This window comes from Physeter macrocephalus, chromosome 14 (genome assembly GCF_002837175.3).
Source record: "Physeter macrocephalus isolate SW-GA chromosome 14, ASM283717v5, whole genome shotgun sequence".
NCBI classification, from domain to species: Eukaryota; Metazoa; Chordata; class Mammalia; order Artiodactyla; family Physeteridae; genus Physeter; species Physeter macrocephalus.
Genome location: NC_041227.1, coordinates 12,997,767 through 13,024,456, shown reverse-complemented (window position 1 = coordinate 13,024,456; position 26,690 = coordinate 12,997,767). Strand labels below are relative to the sequence as shown.

Genomic DNA, 26,690 nt, shown 5'->3' with positions numbered 1-26,690 from the left:
ACAAAAAGTGAAGGCTATTTGTGTTTTAGTATTGTATCTTTTCATATCCACTTGAATGCATATATAAACACACAGTATTTACTTCATTGGATTGTATTGTGCTTATTCTGTTAATGCCATCTTTTGGTCAGAACAGAGAGATCTAGATCTAGTAGAGAGATCTACTTCATTTAAAAATTAATGAAAAATATGGATCTAGTATAGTCTAATACTAAGCCAGACCTCTGGTAAAACAGTGCCACAAAGAACATTCTTTTTCTTCCATTTTACCCACTTGTGTACATATTTCCATAGAACTCTGTCGAATTTCTGGGTCAGAGGGATATCCTTAATGTTCGGGTGGATATTTCAAGATTGCCTTCCAGAAAGGCTTAAAAGTTTACAGTTCTCATAACAGTAACACCTCCTTTTCGTGTACATTTGGATGATGATCTTATAGCTACCATTTATTGAGTACCTAGTTTGGTAGGGCTGCCATAACAAAGTACCACAGACCTGGTGGCTTAAACAACAGAAATTTTGTCACAGTTCTGAAGGCTAGAAGTTCAAGATCAAGGTATCTGCAGAGTTGATTTCTTATGAGAAAGAAATGAAATTCCTCTCCTTGGCTGGTAGATGACTGTTTTCTCCCAGTATCTTCACATGGTCTTCCCTCTGTACATGTCTGTGTCCAAATTCCCTCCTCATATAAGGACACTAGTCATATTGGATTAGGGCCCTCCCTGATGATCTCATTTTAACTTATTTACCTCTAGAAAACTTTATCTCCAAATACAGTCACATTCTGAGGGAGTAGGAGTTAGAACTTCAACTTATGAATTTGGGGGGATGCAGTTCAGTCTGTAATATAGACCATATTATATTTTATCTTCCATATTTTAAGGATTTTGGAATCTTTATGTTTCTAATGTTTAAACATGTGATTTTAAATGCCCTTTATATATTTGAAATGACTTTGATTTAGCATTATGAGAATTCTAAACACTTTGTTAACAAATTTTTCTGTTCTTCTAAAAGCAAACATAGTTAATTTAGCTGGTAATTATAACTAGTTTTTATAATAAGAAAATTATTGTTGGGGGGAGGCAGTTTAAAAGAAGTAAAGTACTCATGTTAGAAAAGAAGCTAGGGCTTCCCTGGTGGCGCAGTGATTGGGAGTCCATCTGCCAGTGCAGGGGACCTGGTTTGAGCCCTGGTCTGGGAAGATCCCACATGCCGCAGAGCAAATAAGCCTGTGCGCCACAGCTACTGAGGCTGTGCTCTAGAGCCCGCGAGCCACAACTACTGAGCCTGTGCGCCACAGCTACTGAAGCCCGCGCACCTATTGCCTGAGCTCCGCAACAAGAGAAGCCACTGCATTGAGAAGCCCGTGCACTGCAATGAAGAGCGGCAAGGCCACAAGCAACAACGAAGACCCAGTGTAGCCAAAAATAGAAAATAATACAAAAATAAATAAAGGACTTAACAAATAGTGTGTGCGCAATAAATATTTGTTAAAAAGAAAAAAAAAGAAAAGAAGCTAAGGGAGTGAGGAACAATAAGTAACCGGAAAAGCCTGAATTCTCGGAATATAACTTTTGCTACTTGGATCTTTGCTTTCTAAGATTCTTGTATCATAAAGCAATAATAATGTCAATAGTTACCATTTATTGAACACTGGATACATCTATCAGAATCTGAGTATTTTAAATGCTTTATGTAATTCCTTCATGTAATTCTCACGACAACCCCATAAGGTATTCTTTATGCCCGTTTTAGGATGAGGCCCTCAACTGGACAGACTGTTCTGTATCCAAAGTTTGTAATCTTTACTGCACTGCCTTCTCATTTTCTGCTTAGTTAAATTTGTCATTTTATGACAGAGCTCTCTACCATATTATACATGATTTCATATTTTCTAGACAGGCTAGTTTCCTCACATACTGCAAAGCATGGAGGAGCCAGAGGTTTTCTCCTCTGTGTTTGGCGGACTTCCAAACATCATTCCTGGAACAGAAAACTGAAGACATTTGGTGTTTTATAGCATGACATTAAGTCATAAGTGTGTGTGTTTTAAATTCCAGAAACTGTAGTAGCTGTGTTGGCATGTTTTAATTGTATTTTAACCTCTTGAGTCCAAGAGATTTATATCAGTACCACAAATTATTTGATGGCAGAGTTATTCTTGTTTTTTCTGTAGTGCTTTCCATTATTTTCCCTTGTGCTTATAATCAAAAAGATAGTCTTCTGTATCATAGTAGAATGTCTTCTTCAGATAATTTCTCAAATGTTATAAAATTTTATGTAAAACCTTTTTTTTTTTTTTTTTTTTTTGGCCACATCTTGTGGCTTGTGGATGGATATTCCCTGACCAGGGATTGAACCCGGGCCACAGCAGTGAAAGCCCGGAATCCTAACCACTAGGCCACCAGGGAACCCCTGTAAAACCTTCTTATTTGTTGGTAAGCAACTTCTGAGTGTTTTGACCTCTTTATCGGGAATGATTCCTCCAAGATCTCTGAGCATCCTGTACATATTCACTTGAATGTCTCTTTCCTCCTCTCATTCATGAACAAAATTTTGTGTACCTGCTGTGTGTTAGGTGCTGTGGCTGAAACAATACAGAGATCCGGGCTCTGCCTTCAGAAGGGAGAAGAGCAAGAAGAGAGGCAGTTACCAGGTGATAAGCACGATAGGGATGTTCAAAGTTGATAGTTATCAAGCTTTTTGCAGGGGAGTGTATAACGTAATTTGGGATTGGGAGAGAGAGCTGAAAGAGACAAAGTTGAAGCATCTGAGTAAGCTTTCAGGAGGAGTTGTTATAACATATAAACTGAAGGTGGGTTATGGGTCAGTAGAATAGCATTCTAACTGGGAGCAGCTTGGGCAAAAAGACTTGGAGCAGTTGGGCTGTCCTCTGGGAAACGGTAGGTTATTTAGTGTGGCTGGATCATTACATACAAGGAGAAGTCTTTAGAATAAAGGTAGACTTTTGGAGTAATCCAGGGAATATGTCCTACCTGGACACTAAAGGGTAGTAGGAATGGGGTTAAAAAGAACTGGATAGATTTGAGAGATATTAAAAACTATAATGATACCATGGAATGAGGGAGGTGCAGGACATGAACTCTTAAGAGCATCTTGTGTCTCTGAGTTCCTGGTTTGCTTATAGTAGGCATTTAGTAACTTTTTTGAATAGTAAGTGAATAAAATAGATAATTTTGGTGATGATCAGAATTTTATAAGTCTAACATACACCTTTTCTCAGTTTTACATGTTTTTGGATGTCTGAGTGTTGCCATTATGGAATGTAGTAGTGGAATTTTCACATAAGTTTATATAAAAAGCTGTTGAAAGACAACTTGTGGGATTTCCCTGTTGGTCCGCCTTCTAATGCAGGGGACGCGATTCTATCTGGGGAACTAAGATCCCACATGCCGCGGGGCAACTAAGCCTGCACGTTGCAGCTACTGAGCCTGCACGCCACAGCTAGAGAGAGAAGCCCGCGTGCCATAATTAGAGAAGCCCGAGCGCCACAATGAAACATCCCGTGTGCTGCAACTAAGACCCAACGCGGCCAAATAAATAAATAAAATATTAAAAAAAAAAGACAATGCGTCATTATTTCCTCATATTTCCCTCTAAGGTCACACAAGTGGCAGATCTCCTGATAGAACTGAGATCTCAGTTCAGGTGTTCTTTGTGGTATCTCATAGGATACTCTTTTGTTGTGGCCACATAACATATTTTATTGAATCATATTAAACTTCCGTACAAGCCCTTTTGAAGGATTTTTTGGGTATTATTTTGTTCTAAAGAGAATAAATTAAATGTTAACCCTAACTTAACCTTGTGGATGTATTTTGAGAAATGGGATTGAATATACAAAACTGGTTGTGACTTTCAAAAATAATCTTGGAGCAGATTAAGAATCTTAGAGAGCAAGCAGGAAGGATGGAAATGTTCTTCATGTTGGGCTATGTGAAATCTCACAGAGGATTTGCTCTAGTCCTGTTTCTCAAAAGTATAGTCTGCTTTTCTGCGGTATTTGTGTCATCTGGGTGATGTTAGAAGGCCTCTATCCCAGGCCTACTGAGTTGTAATCTCTGGGGGTGGGGCCTGGGAAGTTGTTAAACAACTCCTTTCTCCACAGGTCGTTCTGCTTCCTGAAGTTTGAGAAGCACTGTTCTGGACTAGACTATAGGAAGGGAGGATTAACTCAGTCTGTCTTCTCTTTTTAGGAGTTAACTCCTGTGTGCAGGAGTTTATGCCCTAGGGCGGTCTGTTTTAAACAGTCAGGTTTCCTCCATAGCAGTCGTTCTCAAACTTTAGAGCATACCAGAATCACTTGAATGCTTAAATCACAGATTGCCAGGTCCCACCTTCAGAGTTTACAGTTCTGGTTTAGAGTTCAAGAATTTGCATTCTGAGTTCCCTGGTGTTGGTGATGGGACTGGTCTGGGGACCACAATTGAAGAATCGCTGCTCTATGACAGATGGAGTGATAAGGGAAGTACTTCAAGCGGTGAGTGGGGAGGTGGAGTTTCTGATTCTGGCAGGATCTGGTCGCCAACTAATGGTTTTCTAGGTCTCTAAGATTCCTTACTCTGACAGGGAGGGGATGAGACTATACTTCTAATATCCCTTGGTTACATATTGGAAAAGTTCAGATTTAGGTAGTTCTTGGGTATCTATTTTCTACCTGTGGGCTCCCCCCGCCTACCCAATTGCAAAGTAGTTGCTGTTGGGTAATTTTATAGTTGAGATTTATATAATCACAGTGATTAGTACAATTAAAATTTGGGGGGAAGGGTACTATAAAAAGCATGAACTTGGAATTCAGGTGATGCTGAGTTCTGATTAATCCCTGTTCCATCAGTTGTGAGACCTTGAGCAAGTTAGTCTACCTACCCGAACTTTAGTTTTCTTATCCATGGACAGTGAGTGAAAAACTGTGCACCTGCAGGAGTCTAGTAAATGTTTGTTCTGTTCCGTCTCTTTATGGTAGGATCTAGTTTAAAATAAACAATCTGTTTCTCTAGGTTCAAAATGATGAATGAAAATAATTGGAGTGACAACAGGGGTAAAAGTTGTTTGGGATTACTTGTATACAAAACACAATCTTTCATATAATAAAGATCAGTTAATATGTGGTGCTACCCAGATTTTCTTAATCTAGTTTTCAATCTAAGGCATCTACGGAAACACTGAATAAATTCTTTTTGGGCAAGTAATGTATCCCGTATTTTTTAATGAATATGAACTGTAAGATGACATCTAACAGAATAGTTCTAGTTAAAAAAAATGATTAAGCTTTTTGGTAAATGATGTGGTTGCTAAAAAGATTTTAAGCAGATTACATTAGATATTGCAAAAACTATTTTTAATATAAGGATAAACAAATATTGGTGATTTGAAAGAATGCAAGTTCAATTTGGGCTATTCTGGGTTAGGGGCTATGTTAGATGCTAAGTAATTGTACTTGTTCAGTATCATTGGACTTGTGGTGGTCTTATTTTTGAATATTACTTTGCTTTTGCTTTTCATTGATATTTGATAAGAAAGAAGAATGTGATTAGAAAGTTGTTTATAGTTGTTTTTTAATAACTTTTTCTAATTGAAATGTTAGTATGGCCATACTTGGTTTTATTGCGCTTCACAGATACTGCCTTTTTTTTTTTTAAACAAATTGAAGGTTTGTGGCAGCCTTGCATCAAGAAAGTCTGTGTGTCTCTGTCACATTTTGGTAATCTCGAAATATTTCAAACTTAATTGTTATTATATTTTTTATGGTGCTCTATGATCAGTGATCTTTGTTCCTATTGTAATTGTTTTGGGGCACCACAAACCATGCCCAGATAATGTGGAAAACTTGACTGAAATGACAACAAAGGATTTAGAATATTACATAAACTTAGTTGATAAAGCAGCAGCAACGTTTGAGAAGGTTGACTCCAATTTTGAGGGAAGTTCTGCTATGAGTAAAATGCTGTCAAACGGCATTGAATGGCTACAGAAAAATCGTTTGTGAAAGGAAGAGTTGATTGACGAGGCAAATTTCATTGTTGTTGTATTTTAAGAAATTGTCACGGCCACCCCAGCCTTCAGCAGCCACCACCCTGATCGGCCAGCAGCCAACCAACATGGAGGCAGGACCCTCCACCAGCAAAGAAAAAATTACGATTCGCTGAAGGGCTCATATGACGGTTAGCAGTTTTTAGCAATAAAGTATTTATTTATTTATGTATTTGCTTACTTTACTTCACTGCTTGTGGGGTCTTAGTTCCCCGATCAGGGATTGAACCCGCGACCTTGGCAGTGAAAGCGCAAGTCCTAACTACTGGACTGCCAGGGAATTCCCAGCAATAAAATATTTTAAAATTAAGGCATGTACATTGTTTTTTTAGATACAATGCTATTGCCTACTTAATAGACTACAGTATAGTGTAAACATAACTGTTTACAGTTACAAATGTGCACTGGGAAACCAAAAAATTCATGTGAGTCTGCTTTATAATGATGGTCTGGAAGTTGACCTGAAATATCTCTGAGGTATGCCTGTATAGGACTTACAGAATTGAGTTTTTGCTGGGTTTTAACCTGAATGAATCTAATTTAATGGCTCTAATATAGCTAAATATCAGCAGATTAGCTTAAGCTGATTGCCTTAAATCTACTTAGGATATTTTTATTATGTTAGGAATTCCCACTTAACACAGACAGTATCTTCGCATACTTGAGGGTGTGCTTCAACAGAATGGACAAATCACAGCTTCTGGAGTCCCTTCTTACCTGCAAAATGAGATACTTTCCTCATAAGTTGATGTATATTATTATCATAATTAATTTATAGTACGGTAAAAAGACAAGTGTTATTGCTATATTTTCTACTTGTATTCTACAAGTCTCTTGGTAATGGAAATTTTAAGTTCTAATTAATGTCTTTATTTTGAAAGCCTGAACAAATTTTCCCACTCTAGTGCTTGGAAGCACTGCCTTTGTGCAAACTTTTATATTCCCCAAGACTTGTGATAAAGTGGAGTTTCCTGTTTATGCGTGTCTGAAAAGATATTTGTGTAATAAACAGCGAGACCTTAAGTGCTCACTTGGTACTTACAGACTTTGTCATTATTAGGAATTGTCAAGGTCAGTATTGTTCTTTCCTTTTGTGTGTGAATCTACCCAGCTACTTCAGGTTATCGATGAGGGTGAGGAGAGCTGCCTGTGAAAATGGTCTAAAATATTTTCTTCTCTGATTCCTGTTTTTTTATTTTGGCTGTGCTGCTGTGGGATCTTAGTTCCCCGACACCAGGGATCGAATCTGGGCCCTAGCAGTGAAAGCACTGAGTCCTAACCACCTGACTGCCAGGGAATTCCCTTTTCTGATTCATTTTAACTGCATGGTTGTGCTTATTGTATTTAGTAAGTTAAATTTCTTCTTGGTAAGATAGCTCTGACGTTTTTGTGTGAATCATTAACAATCTGTAATTCTGCAGTATGTTTTGGTAACATCTGAATATTGTATTTTCCCGCTACTTAATTAATAGTCCTCAAAAAAACATTTATTGGAGGAAATTTTCATTGGAAAAATCAGGTAAATTTCCTTGACAAGGCAAAAACGGTTATCACAGTATATTCAGCTTGGTATGTAGTAGGCATTTGATAAATGTTTTTGAATTGGTGGGGAAAATTGTAAAAATCTTTAAAAAAAATGCAGATGATATTGCAAAGACAGTTGTGTGAGAATTTTAAAGAAAAGTCTTCCGGGGACTTCCCTGGGGTCCAGTGGGTAAGACTTCCAATGTAGGGGGCCGGGGTTTGATCCCTGGTCGGGGAACTAGATCCCACATTCATGCCGCAACTAAGAAGCCTGAATGCCGTGACTAAGACCCGGCACAGCCAAAATAAATAAATAAATATTAAAAGAAAAGAAAAGAAAAATCTTCCCTGTTGAACAAAGTTTAAATTTATTATTGAAGCAAGTTTAAATTTATTACTTAAGCTATTGTTTAAACAATTTAACATGCTTGGATTAATGAACCAGACATTGCATTGTCTTCACTGAAAAATTTTCATTTTACTTTTCCTTTTGGGAGCATTGGGTAGCATTATAGAAGTGAGGGTATGGTAAAGAAATTCTGCAGCCTTATTTTTGAAAGTTTTATACAACTCAGTTGTAAAAAAAAAAAAACAAAGTTACAAAACTTTGTTGCTTAATTGGTGTTAGATATCCACTTGATAAAGTAGCATATTTCTTTGTAGTTCTCATGATTTAAAAAAATAGACTTTTTTAGAATAGTTTTAGATTTATAGAAAAATTGAGCAGATAGTACAGAGTCCCTATTTGCATCTCTACCACATCCCTCCCTGCCCCCACCCGTTTCTCCTGTTAGCATTTTGCATTAGTGTGGTACATGGTACATTTGTTATAATTAATGTACCAATATTAATACAATATTATTAAATAAAATCCATAGTTTATATTAAGATTTACTCTTTGTGTTTATAGTTCTGTAGGTTTTGACAAAGGCATAGTGTCATGTATCTACTATTACAGTATCATGCAGAATAGTTTTACCTCTCTGAAAGCTACCCATGATTCACCTATTCATTCTCCTCTTCTCCTGAACTGCTGGCCTTTTTACTGTTTCTTTAGTTTTGGCTTTTGCAGAAGATCATATAGTTGGAATCATATAGTATGAAGCCTTTTCAGACTGGCTTCTTTTACTTATCACTGTGCATTTATGGTTCCTCCATGTCTTTCTTGGCTTGACCATTTCTTTTTATTTCTGAATAATCCATTGTGTGGACATATGACAGTTTATCCATTCATCTGTTGAAGGACATCTTGGTTGTTTCCAGTTTTGGGCAGTTATAAATAAAGCTGCTGTTATAAACATTTGTGTATAGGTTTTCGTATGGACATATTTTTGAGTCAGCTGGGTATTTAAATAGGAATGTGATTGTTGCCTCATATGGTAAGATAATGTTTAGCTTTGTAAGAAACTGCCAAACAGTTTTCTAAAGTGGCTGTACCATTTTGCATTCCCCCAGCAATGAGAGTTCCTGTTGCTTCACATTCTTATCAGTGTTTGTTATTGTCAGTTTTTTAGATTTTAGCCATTCTAATAGATGTGTGGTGGTATCATTTTTGTTTTAATTTGTAATTCCTCAAAGACATGATATTGAGCATCTTTTCATATGCTTATTTGTCACCTGTATATCTTCTTTGGTGAGGTATTTAGATATTTTGCCATTTTATTTTTAAATCTTAAAAACATTTATTTATTTAATTTATTTTTTGGCTGCATCGGGTCTTAGTTGCGGCACTCAGGATCTTCGTTGAGGCATGTGGGATCTTTCGTTGCAGTGAGCAATCTCTTTGTTGCGTTGCTTGGGCTTCTCTCTAGTTGTAGCGCGAGGGTTTTCTCTCTCTCTTTGCAGTGCATGCAGGCTCCAGGGCACGTGGGCTCTGTAGTTTGCGGCATGAGGGCTCTCTTGAGGCTCGTGAGCTCAGTAGTTGCAGCGTGTGGGTTTAGTTCCCCTGTGGTATGTGGGATCTTAGTTCCCCGACCAGGGATTGAAAACCATGTCCCCTGCATTGGAAGGCGGATTCTTTACCACTGGACCACCAGGGGAGCCGCTGATATTTTGCCATTGTAAAATTGGGTTGTTTGCTTATGTTATTTCTTATTGTTGTTATTTAAGAGTCCTTTGTATATTTTGGATACAAGTTCTTTATCAGATAAATGTTTTGCAAATATTTTCTCCCAATTTGTGACTTGTCTTGATTTTTTTTTTTTGGGGGGGGTTTAAATTGGCAATTGAGGAAGTGGGCTTGATATCTGACTTAGGTAAGGAGTTAGTATTTTGTATTTCAAATGTAAAATAAGGTTTAGGAATGTTTATACATAAATAAATTACAACCTTGTCACATGCTGCATATTGTTGTGTGGTTTTAAAAGCCAAACAAGCCAATTTTGGAAATTTGTGGGCCATTTCAAAGTGGGAAAAGGTACCTAGTGATCTTGGGGATAATATTTTGGTCCATTTCCTAAATTTTTCTTCTCTTTCCTGTGTGTATATTTTCTATATATTTCTGCATCTTCCTTTTATGTGTAATTGTACAGAACTTTAAATGATATTTTAAAGGCTACTTCTGTTTTATAATTGTTAAAAGTAATGCTGGTGTGAACATTTGGTACATAAGCTTTGTCTGCATTTCTAATACTTCATTTGGATAGACTCCTGGAAGTGGAATCTGGATCAGAGATTTTTAAGACTCTTGGTGTGTGTTACATAATTGTTTTCCTAATCTGTTCATTTTGTATTACATTAGGAAGTTTAACATTTTGTAGAGCTTAATTTTTTAAAATGGCATCTTCTTTAAATTCAGTGTTGGGACTTCCCTGGTAGTCCAGTGGTTAAGACTCCGTGCTCCCAATGCAGGGGGCCCGGGTTCAATTCTTGGTCGGGGAACTAGATTCCACATGCCGCAACTAAGAGTTTGCATGCCACAACTGAAGACCCTTCATGCTGCAGCTTAAAAAAAGAAAAGTTTCCAAATACTGCAATGAAGATCCCCGCACGAGGGAACAAAGATCCCATTTGCTGCAACTAAAGACCCAGTGCAGCCAAATAAATACATAAATAAATATTTTTAAAAAATTAGTTTTTACTTAAACATAGTGATAACACAAAGTCATAATCCCACCTCTCAAAGTGAAACGGAGAAGGACCCTTGGGGCCCTCCCTGGTACAAATCCTTTCCTTGTCCCCTGTTTCTTGTTTGTAGGAAATAGGCTTCATTTAGCCTCTTTGATCTTCCCTGAGTTCCAAAGGGCAGAATCAAACAGTTGTTAATCAGGGAAGGGAGGGAATGCAGAAAGAAAGGAGGAGCAGTCAAGAAACAATAGTACAGCCTTGGGGCTGGGTCCTAGTTCCTCCTGAAGGAATATACATAATATCTTCTGCAGGAACTTAAGTCCCCCACCCAGGTGGAGGATGGTAACTTCTGGCTCAGCACAAGATTCCTGGAACACTGCTCTGTTACCTTACCACCAACCAATCAGAAGAAAGTCACACACCCTGCAGCTCTCACCCCAAATTTTGCCTATTAAAAACTTCTCCCCTGGGACTTCCCTGGTGGCACAGCGGTTAGGAATCCACCTGCCAGTGCAGGGGATACGGGTTCGAGCCCTGGTCGGGGAAGATCCCACATGCCATGGAGCAACTAAGCCGGTGCACCACAGCTACTGGGCCTGTGGCACAGGAACTTCTGTTCCGTAATGAAAGTACAGCAGTTAAAGTATTCTCGCAGTTTAATCACTCATCAAATTCTGTGTACCTTTCTCTACTTTTCCCCCAAGATTAAGCAGATGTATCTATGTAGACATGTTCTCATACTTTAAAACAATCATGTTATATGTTGCCTGCAAGTTTTTTTTTTTAGTTGTTTCATGGGCATCTTTTTAGGTGATTATTTTGTAGATCTACTGTGTTTGTTTCAATGGCTATATAATACACCATTTTGAGTGTCCTTTCTTTAACCATTTATCCATTAATTTGCAAATATAGAGTACTTGTCATGTGTCAGTTACTGGGGACAAATATCAGTGAACAAAATGTGCTAGTCTTTTACCTCAAGGAGCTTGCATCTAATTAGTTTATATTCCCCTATTGATGCTCATTATTTGTTCCCTCCTCCCTTTTTTTGCTCTTTTATAGGGTGTTATATTGACTATCCTTGTACATATCTTTTGTATCTTGATGTACTTGTGCTATGGGCTTGTTGAGCCTAAAGGATACTTGCTTAAAATTACTAATTTTTGCCAACTGGTATAATTTTCTTTCATTGTTTTTATTTTACATTTCCCTAATCCTTGGAAGACTTGTGCATGTGTTAATGTGTTTATTGGCCATTTGTACTACAGTGAACTGCCTATTTTGATTCTTTGCCCATTTTTCCTCTTGTGTTGTCTTTTCTTACTAATTTGTCAGAGCTCCTGTGTATTCTGGGTTTTCATTCCTTGTCTGTTTATGCACTGCAGGTATTTTCTCCCAGTCTGTTATTTATCTTTTATTTTTAAAAATTTTAACATTTATTTATTTATTATTATTTTTTTTCTGGCCACTCTGCGCAGCATGCAGGATCTTAGTTCCCCAACCAGGGATTGAACTTGTGCCCCCTGCATCTTTTTTTTTTTTTTTAATTTCTTCTTAATTTGGGGCTTACCAGAAAAGTTGCAAGATTAATATAAAGACTCCCAGGGTACATTTCACTCGCATTTTTCAAATGTTAACATTTTACTATATTTGCTTTCTCCTATCATTTAAAATTTAAAAAAGTATATTTTCTGAACCGTTTGAGAGTAAGTTGCAGACATCATTCTTCTTTACTCCTAAATATTTTATTTTCTCAAAACAAGGACTTTTTAAAATATTATCACACTATGATTATAAAAATCATGAAATTATTTTTGACACAATCTGTAGATCTTATCCAGATCTCACCAGTTGTCTCAATAATGTCTTCTAGAGGGAAGGGAAATCCAAGATTGCGTGCACTGCATTCATTTATGTCTCTTTAGTCTCCTTTAATCTGGGACAGTTTCTGCTTGCTTTTTTGTTTCATGACATTGATACTTCAGTTATGTTAGGAAAGTCTCAGTTTGTGCTTGTGTGGTGTTTGCTCATGTTTAGATTCAAGTTCTGCACTTTTCAGGGAGGAATACCATGGACATGATGTGCTCTCAGTCCGTCTAACCAGATCAGTCCCATCTTTGACGATGCTAATAGCATTGACCATTCGGTTGCAGTGGTGTCTGCTACTTTTTCCATTGTAAGGTTATTTTTGGGAGATAGCCGTAAAGTTTGCTGTGGGGTTTAGAGGTTTTGAGTCTGTGATTATGGAAATACCCTATTACTCCGTAAACTTATAGCACTAGTTGTACCTTCCACTGATGATTGTTGCCTCTTGAATGAATGATGATTATGACTTTTCCAAATGGTGATTTTCCAGTTCTATCATTCCTTCTATATTTGTTGGCTCTCTGCTGTAAAGAAGAGCTTTCCCTTTGTGTATTTTTATATTTATTGTGGATTTATGAAATTTTAGTTTATTCAGTAGATTATAATTCTTTACCATTATTATCTTGGTGTTCAAATTGTACCGAATTTATCCAGTTAATGTTTAACTTTATGGGTTTTTTTAAATATAATTCTTAATATGTTTAAAAGTATTGATTTCTTGGAACTTCCCTGGTAGTCCAGTGGTTAAGACTCGGAGCTCCCAATGCAGGGGGCGTGGGTTTGATCCCTGGTTGGGGAACTAAGATCCCGCATGGCGCATGGTGTGGCCAAAATAAAAAAAAAACCCACAAACTTCTTTTGGCTTCTGGATTTTGTGTTGTACTTAGTGGAAGCCCTTTCTTGCCTAAACTGTTGATCATCTAAGTCCCAGGTTTTCTAACCTTTGCTGCTTGCCTTGTGAATACTTCCATTGCTTCTAAGCACCACAATGGGGAGTGGCTGGGAATAGAACAGAATGGTGCAGAGAAGCCCAGATGGTTGCTGTGCATAGCCAAAAACAACCATTATAGCACAGAGCTTGTTTAAAAAAAAAAAAAAATTAACCCTCAGAAATTGAAATCCTTAAGCGTATTCAAACTTCCCCCTTTCAAGCAGTGTGCTAAGTGTATTTAATCTTTCCTTAACGATTCAGGACATTAGGAATATTATTTTTATTATTTTTTGCTGTGAGTGACACCTCTTCTACCTCCTGAATTAAACAGGAGTGTTTCTCATTAGGTTGAATGACTGAGTCTAGGCCACTTTAATTTTAAGAGTTTTTGTATTTGCTATTCTTAAATTTAAAAAAGTTTTTTTCACCTATTTTCCTTTACTATCTTTTGCCTGCTAGTTAGCTCTGCTTTTTTGCTTTTTTTTTTTGCGGTACGCGGGCCTCTCACTGTTGTGGCCTCTCCCGTTGCGGAGCACAATTAGGTTGAATGACTGAGTCTAGGCCACTTTAATTTTAAGAGTTTTTGTATTTGCTATTCTTAAATTTAAAAAAGTTTTTTTCACCTATTTTCCTTTACTATCTTTTGCCTGCTAGTTAGCTCTGCTTTTTGCTTTTTTTTTGTGCGGTACGCGGGCCTCTCACTGTTGTGGCCTCTCCCGTTGCGAAGCACAGGCTCCGGACACGCAGGCTCAGCGGCCATGGCTCACGGGCCTAGCCGCTCCACGGCATGTGGGATCTTCCCGGACCGGGGCGCGAACCCGTATCTCCTGCATCGGCAGGCGGACTCTCAAACACTGTGCCACCAGGGAAGCCCAGCTCTGCTTTCTTGTTGTTACTACTTCGTTGCTTCTAGTAGTATTTCCCTTCTAATCTGCTGTAAAGTTGGGAAGCCAGATACACACAATATTCTAATAATCTGGGTTTAAATAACAAATACACTCAAGTGTGAGGCCCTGGGAGTCTCCCTTAATGAGTGGATGGGCTGTATGTTTTTTTCCACTAAGAGACATGGCTTTTTCTGACAATGTGGGTGGCAGTGAGGATCTCAGTCATTCATAACTGCTCTTTGAGATAGGTAGGGTAAGAGGTGCTCTCCGTAATTTATAGAGGAAGTAATGGGTGGTGGTGGTAACGTTATTATTAGGAGAACTGGAATTTGAATCTGTTTTTTTCCTCTAAATCTATTAAGTATCGTTTTTAGTAATACTTCCTTGTCCCATCTATTACGAATAATACTTTCTAGAAAGCTATGTTGTATACTGGCTTTAAGTATGGATTTTTATTAAATGTAAGTTTTATTTATTTTTTATGATTTAAAAATTTATGTTATTTATTTATTTTTGTCTGTGTTGGGCCTTTGTTGTTGCAGTGGTCTTTCTGTAGTTGCAATGAGCTGGGGCTGCCCTTCCTTGCAGTGCACGGGCTTCTCATTGTAGTGGCTTTTCTCTTGTTGCGGAGCACAGGCTTTAGGCGCGTGGGCTTCAGTAGTTGTGGCACTCGGGCTCAGTAGTTGTGGCTCGTGGGCTCTAGAGTGCAGGCTCAGTAGTTGTGGCACATGGGTTTAGTTGCTCTGTGGCATGTGGGATCTTCCCGGACCAGGGATTGAACTCATGTCCCCTGCATTAGCAGGTGGATTTTTTTTTTTTTTTTTTTTTTTTTTGCGGTACGCAGGCCTCTCTCTGTTGTGGCCTCTCCCGTTGGGGGGCACAGGCTCCAGACGCACAGGCTCAGCGGCCATGGCTCACGGGCCCAGCTGCTCCGCGGCATGTGGGATCTTCCCGGACCGGGGCATGAACCCGTGTCCCCTGCATCAGCAGGCCGGACTCTCAACCACTGCGCCGCCAGGGAAGCCCGGCAGGTGGATTCTTAACCACTGGGCCACCAGGGAAGCCCTAAACGTAAGTTTTAAAATGAAGCAGGTTACTAGCACATAATTTTCAAGTTTCTGTTGGCCTACAGTGTGGGTCCCAGACTAGAAGTGGGAAGAAGGTTGAGACTGTTAGACTTAATCAATTATCTATTTTATTATCATTAATAATTATTAATTTCATGGGAATTCCCTGGTGGTCCAGTGGTTAGTACTCTGTGCTTTCACTGCTAAGGACCGGAGTTCAATCCCTGATTGGGGAACTAAGAGCCCACAAACCTCACATGGCTTAAAAAAAAAAAAATTATATATCTACTTATGTACATAAATATATAAATTTCATTATCTGTTAGTGCTATTATATACAATGCTATCTGCCTGGAACCCTCTTTTCGTGGTTGGTTTCTTTCAGCTCTCAGATTAAATGTTGCATCTTCAGAGAGTCCTTCCCTGACCTTCCCTCTTCCTACCTCCCTCCTCTTTTATATCACACACCCTATTTATTTCCTTTGTGGCTTAATCACTTTCTGGAAATATCTTGTGTATTGTTAATGTCCAGTAAAATGTTAGCTCTGTGATTTTATCCTTTGTCCATCTTTAGAGTTTATTTTATCTCATTGCTTAGGTCTTTTTGAACTCCTCTGAGCACCTTCCTTTGCCCAGGAATGAGGCTCTCTGAATTTAAGGACTTCTGTGAGAGCCTTGTGTCTTGTTTACCATTATATCCACAGAACCTGGTATAGCAGTCCTGTGGAATATGATATAATTTCAGCAAACATTGTGAAGTGAATGTGATGACAACATACTGGCTTTTTCACTTGAGAGTTGCATTTGGGGCTTATAGTCTAATGTGCTTTTCAAAGAATAAGCATATGGCATAGCTGCATTATTACTGATTAATAATACCATTTTATGTGTCATACTACTTTGTGTTTTTTTTAAACAGAAATTTTCAATTATGGGATAGCTGGTCCATCTGGTTTGAAGCCACAGAAAATATTTGAATCTTTTTTTTTTTTTAAACACTCTGTGAATCTTAAAGAGTGATTCTCAGACTTATGTCTGTGAACCACTCTGACAGAGCAAGAAGACATGCAGGCCAATATTTTGTTTATTTTTATTTTATAGTCAGTATTTCCTTTTAGGTTCTATTTTTGGCACAGAAGCTGCATTAGTACGGGAGGAAGACCAGGCATCTACTGCTGTATCCCCAATGTAGTTTGTCTTATTTGCCAAGTGAGGACTGCATTGGGTACTTGGATAAAACCAGGGGAGAAGAATGATTTAGTTGGAGATGCGAGGGAAAATTGTACCTTCCATACCCTGGTCGGTCTGTGGCAAGAAGCTAGCTACCTACTGTTTAACTCTATGCTTTGTTCTGAGTTATTTTTGGAATAAGTCATGTGATGGAAAGAAAGAATATAGAGGATAGGAGAAATTGAGGAAAAATTTATTCCCCCTCAGTGTTTCACAAGATGTCCTGGGGAGAAGGAGTTTGAATAACTAATTTTACCCTTAGTCTGTTTTTAGAGTTTGTTCTATCTCAAAGGCATATGATTAGGTCTTGTTAAATTCTTCTGAATGCCTTCCTTGGCCATACCCAGCTACTAGATTCTCTGAATTCAGGACTTCTCACAGTATTTTTTGCTTGGTTGCCTTCCTTTTCCTAAGATGATTTTAAAAAAGCCCTTTAGGTATGTAGAAAGCTCTGTGCCCATTAAATGATAGTTTTTGCCTGCCAGTCACTGAAAGGTATAAGACTTTTAAAAAAAAAAAAGCAGCATCAATTTGTTTGAACTTGCATATGTAACATCTGTTTATTTTTGTTGTTGTTGAAGTTGAAACAAACTTCAATCAAAATGAAGGAGTGGGGAGCATAAGAGAGGGACAAAATTATATTCTCAATTTATGTAGAAAATAGAAACATAAGGGCTTTGAACATGTTGATGAATAAAAAAAATAAAGGCCAGGTTTTGTGTTTACTGTACAATCATTAAAAGCACATTGCTGATGATATATCTCTGGAAAATCTTGGTTCAGGCATATCTCCCATTTGGTGGGTAGAAAAAATGAGGCACACAAAATCAATCTAATTTGTCCAAGGTTACATACAGAAAATTATAAGGAGCGTGTAGATTTCCAGACTCTACCTAATATTTTATCCAGTTAGTTGAAATGTATATGGACTTCAAAGAGGACAGGTGAAGTACTTAATATAGTTTCCTAGTTGTACATAGTAACTGCTCAGTTAAATTTTGCTATTATTAATTATTCAGGGAGAAGGTTTGTTCTGGTTGCTGATAATGTATATCTTGATGATGTTTTTGAGCACAGAGACATAATATTTGTATTCATGCTGGTAAGAAGAAAATTAAATGGAATTACAGTACAAAACTTCTGCAGATACTTTGCAATACAGATTTTTGTGTTTTGGATTTCTGCTTTCATGACTTTTAGGCCACTGTTAGTTTTAGATAAGAGCAATTTGAATCTCTGATTCTGTTTTCTTCAAGGGCCTGTATCTGCCTTTGTAGGCGTTTTGCATAGCAAGTACAGGTCTTTTTGTGTTGCATGCTAAGTTTACTTGAGTGTCTGGTGTTAGATGATTTGTATAGTATTAAGTGAAATGTTTTAATGTATTGTAGTGCTGAGGATATCTTTGATGTAATTTTGACATGAGTATTATATATTGATTAAATTTCTGTTTTTAAATATTAAGGAGTGCAAATATTTTAATCTTTATATGCCAGGAATTCTGTGATCTTCTTGTTCCCCCTCCTTAAATTGCTGCTGGTGGAGATGGAAGCCCGTCTCAGTGTTAATAAATGCCATCACCCATTCCCTTCCCCCAGCTTTACACTGGAGCCTAGTTTGCCTGCAGCTGCAATGGTAGGCATCTTTCAGGAAGTGACCTTGGCTTGTATTAATCAAATTCAGAACACACAAAAAGCTTCTTGCTAACATGCTGACTTGATGTAAAATTTTATCGCATCCATTTTCTTTCAGAATGAGGCCATCTTGTAAAAAGATGTACAGAAGACTCCTCCAATTTAATACATTAAAAGAGCTTCTGCAAACCATGTTTAAAAACACACCTAGATTTTAAAAGTAAAGACTTTTTATAGACAAATATGCATAAACTTAGATCATGAAGGTTTGGGAGTTGTTACTAGAAAATTACTTGTTTTAATGCTGAATTTAAAAAAACCCTCTACATTAGGATCAAGTTTATTTACTATCTTAACTACATGAAATTGCTGTGCAAAATTTATACCTATGAATTTATTTTGGGGCCCTTTAGTAGTTATATATTAAGTAAGATACTTTTGTATATTGGTTATCTTTGGGTGTTCAGAAATGACTGTGGTGTCTTACTCTGTTGGTGTGGGTAAGAAAACTAATGCCCTACATGGAATCATTTTCTTAGGTAGTGGTAGCACCTACAGGGCCTTATAAATATAACTTAAAATTAAGTCAACAAGACTGCTAAAATTCGACCACCTATTGTATTAATGAGAAATATTCTAACTATAAATTCACACAATTGCTTATTAGTATTGAACTGATCATTATGATAGAGCAGTTAATACACCTCTTTCACTTTTATCATGTAACGCGTCACAGAAATCTAGTTTTTAAATGTAGGGTAGTTAAGGTGTGTATAGTACAATTCTTCATTTTAACCTTGCTCAATGTTAAATATAGAATGTTGGAAAGAGTAATGGATTAGTTTACTGATCCATTTGGGAGAAATTTACATTAAAAAAAAAGAATTGGAGAGTAGTTGAGTCTGTTGCCAAGGGGTTCACTCTTGAGTTTATTGTACATAGGAGTCACTTCTGTGTACCGAACTGTTTGAGGAGAGAAATACAGGAAAAGAAAGTTTAAACCTTACGAGCTGTACCTGCATTTTGGTAGATGTACAGTATGAAAAGTACAGGCATGTTGCACGTTTATATTAATGATTAGGAGAGGAGGTGGAGAATCTATGCAAATAAAAAATTGGGGTTAGATAAATACTTTGATTACATGTCTTCAATATCTGAGTTATTTTTAAAGCATTTACTGGAAACATAACCAGCATTATCTTTCATCATATTGTAAATTGTTCTTAGAATTGCAGCCTCGTGGAGATAAATCTGTCTCTTTAACCTGCCTAAGTTCACCCTTTGTCTAGATACCAGCATTAATGATTGGTTTGTTAGATACTACAGGATAATTTCAAGAAAAATTACTCGATCATTTCTCCCCTCAAATACCTGTTTAAAATACATGGTCTTCAATAAAATCATCACCTTGAACTTAAAATGTTCTTTGCCGCCTCTTCTGCTACCATTCCCCCCGCCCAAAAAAAAAAGGAAAAAAGAAAGCCTTGCAAGAAAAGGAATACAGGCAATTCTGGTGGCCAATGAGTTAATGTTCATTTGCAGCCTGAGGGTCATCTTACAGTCTCTGTTTCCTGATTGGCTGCTAAAAGGTGAAATTGAAACCACAGTAAACTTTTGACCCTGTAGCAATTCTTGTGGAACCCTTCCACTGGTGGAGCCCAGAGCTTCAGCTCACCTCTCCACCCAACCCCTCCCACCCCCTTTCCTGTATTTATTTTGTGTGATCGTGCAGCACTGCATGCAGTTTTTCCAGGAGATGGGGGAGAGGGAGGTGGGTGGAACAAGCACCAGCAAGCGGCTGGCTTCATGCCTGTTTTAGCAACCATGTCATTACTAACTACAGCTCAGCCAGAGATACGGGGCTTGTTAATAAACTGGTCTGCCAACCGGATTTTTAAAGTTTTCTCCTTAATCTCAAGGTAATTTAAAAAATGCAGAATGGTTATATTTACTGCCATTGTTCATCAGTGGATAGTATTGTAGTGCAAGCAAAATGTATGGCATGATTTCCTGAATGTGTTGAAGTAAAAATAGCTTTCATATTCAGCAACCTTTATACACCCCATTAATGTTTCCTCTGTCTCTCACGATTTTTACACAAATAACTAACATTTTACAAAAGTTTTTTTCTTCTTTGCTTTTGTCTTTTGTTATAAAGAAACTCAAATGGCATTTCGGTTCTAACTATGGAAAATAATTGCAGAAGTTATCTGTACATTCAAATTTCGTTAATAATTCTTTCTCCCCCCTTTATTTTTTCTTGGCTGAGGTAAATGGTTTTGGATTTGTCTTTCATTCACCTGTAGATAGTGCTTTATAGCTACCACAGCAATCCTATGAAAAAGGCAGGGCTGCCCTTCTCTCTTCTCTCCTTTAATATTATTATCAGACTCTGTCTTCATCTTCTGGTTCTTCCTTGTATCCCTGGTCTCCGGTGCAGCGTAGCAGGTTGATGCTCAGCAGATGCTTACTGAATGAACACAGTTTTCATTTCGGAAACTATAGTGGTTATTTGTAGCTGCTTCTCCTTTCCTAATTAGCAGCAGGAACCATATTTTGCTTATACTTTTGAGTGCCTGTGCAGCGCCTGACATCTAATAGGTGCAGAACAAACATTTAAGTGAATTAGATGCCTCCCACAAGATCACTTTAAGAATCTGAACTTCCAAAAACTAGGTTTTCTGAAATCAAGGCTTCTTTTTTAACTGCCTCATTTAAATTTTCAGGTTGGCTCCACATAGAGCTAAACATTTATTATAACTTATTAAATGACTGTGTAGAATACATTACGACAAATCAGCTTGCTCCTTTCTAGTGTATATCACAGGATAGGTGGTAATACATGGCAGGTTTTTTTTTTTTTTTTTTTTTTAACCCTGTCCTTACTTTACTAGGCCTGTGTATGCTGTAATTTGAAATAATTCCTGCTCCCCTTGTCAAAAATATTATGGTATTTTTGAAAGTTTGTCATCAGTGTATTACCAATGTTCTCTTGGGTACCAAATACATTTTTCCTTATTTACTTGAACACATAATTATGGATTAAATAATAAATTTTAAAGAGAAAATTCTTTTTATTAAGTTTATACAGCTTCAAAAACAGTAGCATGGGCTTCCCTGGTGGAGCAGTGGTTGAGAGTCCGCCTGCCGATGCAGGGGACACGGCTTCGTGCCCCGGTCCGGGAAGATCCCACATGCCGCGGAGCGGCTGGGCCCGTGAGCCATGGCCGCTGAGCCTGCGTGTCCGGAGCCTGTGCTCCGCAACGGGAGGGGCCATAGCAGTGAGAGGCCTGCGTACTGAAAAAAAAAAAAAAAAAAAAAAAAAAAATTCACGTTATAAAACATTGAATTCATTTAAAAACTAAAACTGATGATTGTGTTTTCTCCTATTTTTTAGTTTCACTGTGCTTGGTAATTCTTGTTATATTATGTGTGAGGTAGTCTTGTTTGGCTAATAATTGTTTTTATTTATTGAGCATTTATATACTAGGTACTAATAAGTAATTTAAGCATTTTCACTTAATGTTCACAAGAGCCTTAGGAGGTGTGATAGCCATTTTAAGATGAGAAATCTAAGGCTCAAAGATGTCTTTAGTTGACCCAGGGGTTCCTAACCAGTAAGTGAAAGAGCTGGGGGGTTGGTTGAGTCTAGATCTGGTGGGCTCTGAAGCTTCTGCCCTTTAGCCATTATGCTAACAACTAGCTATACTATTGTGGATTGAGATGTAGCCCAAGAACCACCTTACTTCTGGCATGTATCTCAGTTATAAGCTATAGACTACTGTGCTTATCAATAGACCTGGTACTAGATATATCAGTTCCTTTTATAACTTTAATTGCATGGCACTGATATATTACCTGGATTTTCCTCTTTTCCCTAATGTGATCCACGTTATAATGTGATATCCTTCCATCCTCAATCCCCATTCCCCCATTTTCGCACCTTTAATTTGAGTTTCAGAAGTGCAACAGACCCTTCACATCATACAGCTAGATTGTGGTTGGTTGTCTTCTATATGCTACATGCGGATTGGCCATGGCTGTGATGTATTTGTTACTCGGAACTTGTGAATATATCATTTTTTTCTTCCATCCTTTCTCAACAGACCTGCCAATTCCAGCATGAATGCTATTAATTTAAGGGCATAGTTATGGTTCTTGTCTTTATAGATATCTCTAGAATTAGCAATAGTTAGATTGTTGCTTTATTGATACATTTGGAAAATCATAAGGTGATGTTGAATGTTTTTATTGGCTCACTTTTTTGTTGCACTAGAGCCTGTTCCACATCTCCTCAAGTGCAAAGTCTGCTGTTCTTTATGTTCATGTATTTATTGCAGTTTGTTTCGAAGAACTGCCCCTCACTTAACCTGTCTCCCATTTAAAATTATTTTTTGTTGGTGACTCAAATGATGCACCCTTTCCTAGAGGGGAAGAAAATATCCAGGGCTTTTTTTTGTTTTACCCTTCTCCTCGCTTGCTTTATCCATCCATCTGGTGGGTATTTATCTTTTTTGGACTTCAGTATTTAATTAGCTTCTGACAGGATATTTATATTTAATTAATCGATTAATCAATTAATCGATTAATTAATTAATGGCTGTATTGGGTCTTCGTTGCTGCGTGCGGGCTTTCTCTCGTTGCGGCGAGCAGGGACTACTCTTCGTTGTGGTGCACGGGCCTCTTATTGTGGTGGCTTCTCTTGTTGCGGAGCACGGGCTCTAGGTGCGCGGACTTCAGCAGTTGTGGTGCACGGGCTTAGTTGCTTCGCGGCATGTGGGATATTCCCAGACCAGGGCTCGAATCCATGTCCCCTGCATTGGCAGGCAGATTCTTAACCACCGCGCCACCAGGGAAGTCCTATATTATTTTAAATTGTTAATTTGTTGAACATTCCTTTTGGACTGGTGGAACGTCCAAAGTTCAAATTACCCAGCTGGTTTCATCACTTTTCAGGACTTGAAGGTGATCTCCTTTGTCTCCACTTTGTGTTATTCATGTTTACAAACTGTGATGGACTGTATTGTGTATGCCCTGCCTGATTTTTATTTTTGTTATAAAAAAAAATTTTTTTTAGCAGAAGTAGTAATATATGGCAAAATAAGGCATCGAGCTCAAATTCCCAGGAAGAGGCCAAGGCCTTATACTTGATAGCTTTTTGTTGTTATTGTTTGTTTCTTATGTCCAGGGAAGGGAAAGGTGGGAAAAGTTATTTTGTGTGTGACTAATAATAGTACTTATATAAAGAAAGGGCAATAAAAATCAACACCCTTTTCTTTCTTTCTTTCTTTTTTTTTTTTTTTATTTTTTTTATTTTGTCCTCAGGATCAAAATACTTGCTGAACAGTGGAGTCAGAGACCAATAAAAATAAACTCCTACTTGAACATCATCTGACTGGTTAGCCAGGTAATTCAGTTTTACTTTGGATCTTTTGTAATTTTCTGACTTCACCCTCTGAAGGTACTGCCCTCTTCTTGATTTATGGTTTAATCTTGAGCTTATTTTATGTTTCATGCTTTCCTCTTTAATAATACTATTAGTTGAATGAAGGGACTTGGAGTAAGTGAATATATATGTGTATTCTATAAACAAACATAAATTTTGGGGGAAGGGTCGGAACTATATATTACGGTTTAATATGAGACACTATCACCTGCCCGCTGTTTCCTTTATGTGTGAGTATTTTAATGGCACATAGTCAAAATCTGAATCAGCCCCACGCATTTTGACTATTTCACCTTGTGAAGACCAGTTTCACCGGATTGCTTGTGCTGGTGTGCAACATTTCATCTAACTCCTCTCCTGACTTTTATTATTGCATCAGAATAGGAAAAATGAGAATAGAAAAGTTGTCTGATAGCTAAGAAAGCAGTTATGCTTTTCTTAGCTAGTTAAATTTCTTTTTGCTGGTAACATTATTATTCTCTTGGTTAGCTAGGCTTGAAATGTGAGTCATCTTTGAATCCTACCCCCCTTTGATATATTTAGTAAACAGGTCTTATCTGGTTTTCTGTTTTCATGTCTCCTGTATTTGTTCAACTTTCTGTTACCAATCTTAGCTTCCTAGGCCAAGACCCCTTAATTTCATGCTTGTGTTTGTCCAAATGTCCTTTAACTGCTTCTTATCTGTAGTATTTCTACCTACTTGAAAGTTTGCTAGAAAATTTTCTTAAATATACCCCTTTAACCAAGCCTCTTTTCTGTTCTAAGCTTTGTGCTACTGGTCCCTGGCTTACAGAAAAAAAAAGTACAAACTCCCTTCTCTTGTATTTGAAACAGTCCTTTGGGAATTTATCTAAGCCTCCATCCTCAGCTCTTGCTATTTCCCTATAAAATCCTTCAATTAATTATTGTATAGACCCATTATATTCTGAACATAGTAGAGAACTATCTCCATAGTATTTATGTTAAAAAAAACTTTATTTGGAAATACTTTCCAATTTACAAAAGTTACAAAAATAAGAGTATGAAAAACATCTAGATATCCTTTAGCCAGATACACTCTCTGGTTTTATTATTTGCATTCATGTGTGCTTTTACTCTTTCCTTCTCTCTCTTTCTCTCTTTTCTGAGCTATTTGAGGGTATGTTATATATAGTGTGCTCCTTTCCCCTAATACTTCTGCTTTATAGGGTCATTCTCTCATATAACCATCGTATAGTTATGAGCTTCATAAATGGATATCGATACAAATAAATGTATTATATCCAGACAAAATATTCCAGTTTTGTCAGTTGACCTAATAAGGTCACTCACAGCATTTCCCTTGCTTCTTGTAGCAGAAACCAGTCTTGGGTCAGATACTGCATGTAGTTATTATTTTTCTTTAGCCTCCCTTTTCCTGGTATATTTCCACAGCCTTTCTTTGTCTTTTATGACATTGACATTTTTGAAGAACACAACCCTTCCCCTCATTAGAATGTTCTTCATTTTCTGTTTGTCTGAAGTTTTCTTGCAATTAGAATGTGGTTATGCGTTCTTGGCTGGAATACTGCATAGGTGATATGATCCCCTGAGAAAGATGCATAACTTCTGGAGGCACATGGTGTCTCTGTCCCTCATTGGCATGTTAATTTTGATCACTTGGCCAAGGTGTTGCCAGATTTCTCCACTGTATAGTTTTTTTCCCTTCTTTTGCAAGCAGTAAGCAGTCTGTGGGGGAGACAATGCTGGTACCACGATTCTCGTCACAGTTTGCCCTAGATTTAGCATTCATTGATGATTCTCGTCTGATCTAATTTTTTGCCGTAATGGTTCCAAAATGGTCATTTTCTCATTCCATTCCCAGTGGAGCTCTTTTAATCATGCTCCTGTGTCCTTGTGGAGAATAGTATTAGAGACCAAGATCCCTGGGTGGTAGAGGGTAGGTGTCCTTCTTGCTTCTGGGTTGTCTTCTCTTCTTGACCCTTACAGTGGCACAGCTAGGGAATATATGAATGTCTATACACGTACATACATAAACATACTTGTTCGTATATACACGTTCATAGCAACAGGAATATATGTAGTTTAGAAATCATGAGTTTATGTCAGTATGTCCAATTTCACTGCACATCTACAGGGTTCTTTCTTTGCACCTCTCATTTCATATTTTTATGTTGTTTTTAAAAAAATTTTTTATTTATTTTTGGCTGCATTGGGTCTTTGTCGCTGTGTGCGGGCTTTCTGTAGTTTGCGGCGAGCGGGGGCTATAGCCTTCGTTGTGGCACGCAGGCTTCTCATTGTGGTGGCTTCTCTTGTTGTGGAGCATGGACTCTAGAGTGCACGGGCTTCAGTAGTTGCTGTGCACGGGCTCAGTAGTTGTGGCTTGTGGGCTCTAGAGCACAGGCTCAGTAGTTTTGGCTCGCGGGCTCTAGAACGCAGGCTCAGTAGTTGTAGGGCATGGGCTTAGTTGCTCTGCAGCATGTGGGATCTTCCTGGACCAGGGATTGAACCCATGTCCCCTGCTTTGGCAGGCGGATTCTTAACCACTGCACCACCAGGGAAGTCCCTTAACGTTTGTTTTTATGCCATGAGAGCTCTGGTTCCCAACATTGTCAGTACATCTACTCTTTTGCTCTATCCTATAATACATCTAAAATAATTTCAGAATTGTTTGACCATTTCACTACAGTAAACAAACTTACTTAAAGTGAGTGAAGAATTTGTATATAGTTCTCCACTTCCCCATAACCGTCTTGCCCAAGACTGAGAGTAAATCCTGTATTCTTTTAAAATTATTGATTGATTGATTTATATTTAATTTATTTATTTGGTTGTGCCAGGTCTTAGTTGTGGTAGGCGGGCTCCTTAGTTGCGGCAGGCGGGCTCCTTAGTCGTGGCATGAGAACTCTTAGTTGCGGCATGCATGTGGGATCTAGTTCCCTAACCAGGGATTGAACCCAGGCCCCCTGCATTGGGAGTGTGGAGTCTTTTTTTTTTTTTTTTTTTTTT

General features: G+C 37.9%; 1 protein-coding gene across 6 annotated transcripts in view; it reads left to right on the top strand.

The window, feature by feature from the left end:
- Positions 1-26,690, top strand: part of NCOA3 (nuclear receptor coactivator 3) — a 121,746-nt gene that overhangs the window by 34,625 nt on the left and 60,431 nt on the right. For 3 of the 6 annotated variants that reach the window (XM_024128331.3, XM_024128327.3, XM_024128328.3), the window contains exon 2: positions 23,582-23,663. The exons of 2 other annotated variants lie outside the window; for them this stretch is intronic. The gene's annotated coding sequence lies outside the window, so the exon portion shown is untranslated. Of the gene's footprint in view, positions 1-2,581; positions 2,660-23,581; positions 23,664-26,690 lie in introns of all 6 variants that reach the window. One more of the 6 variants, XM_028498366.2, reaches the window with a different exon arrangement.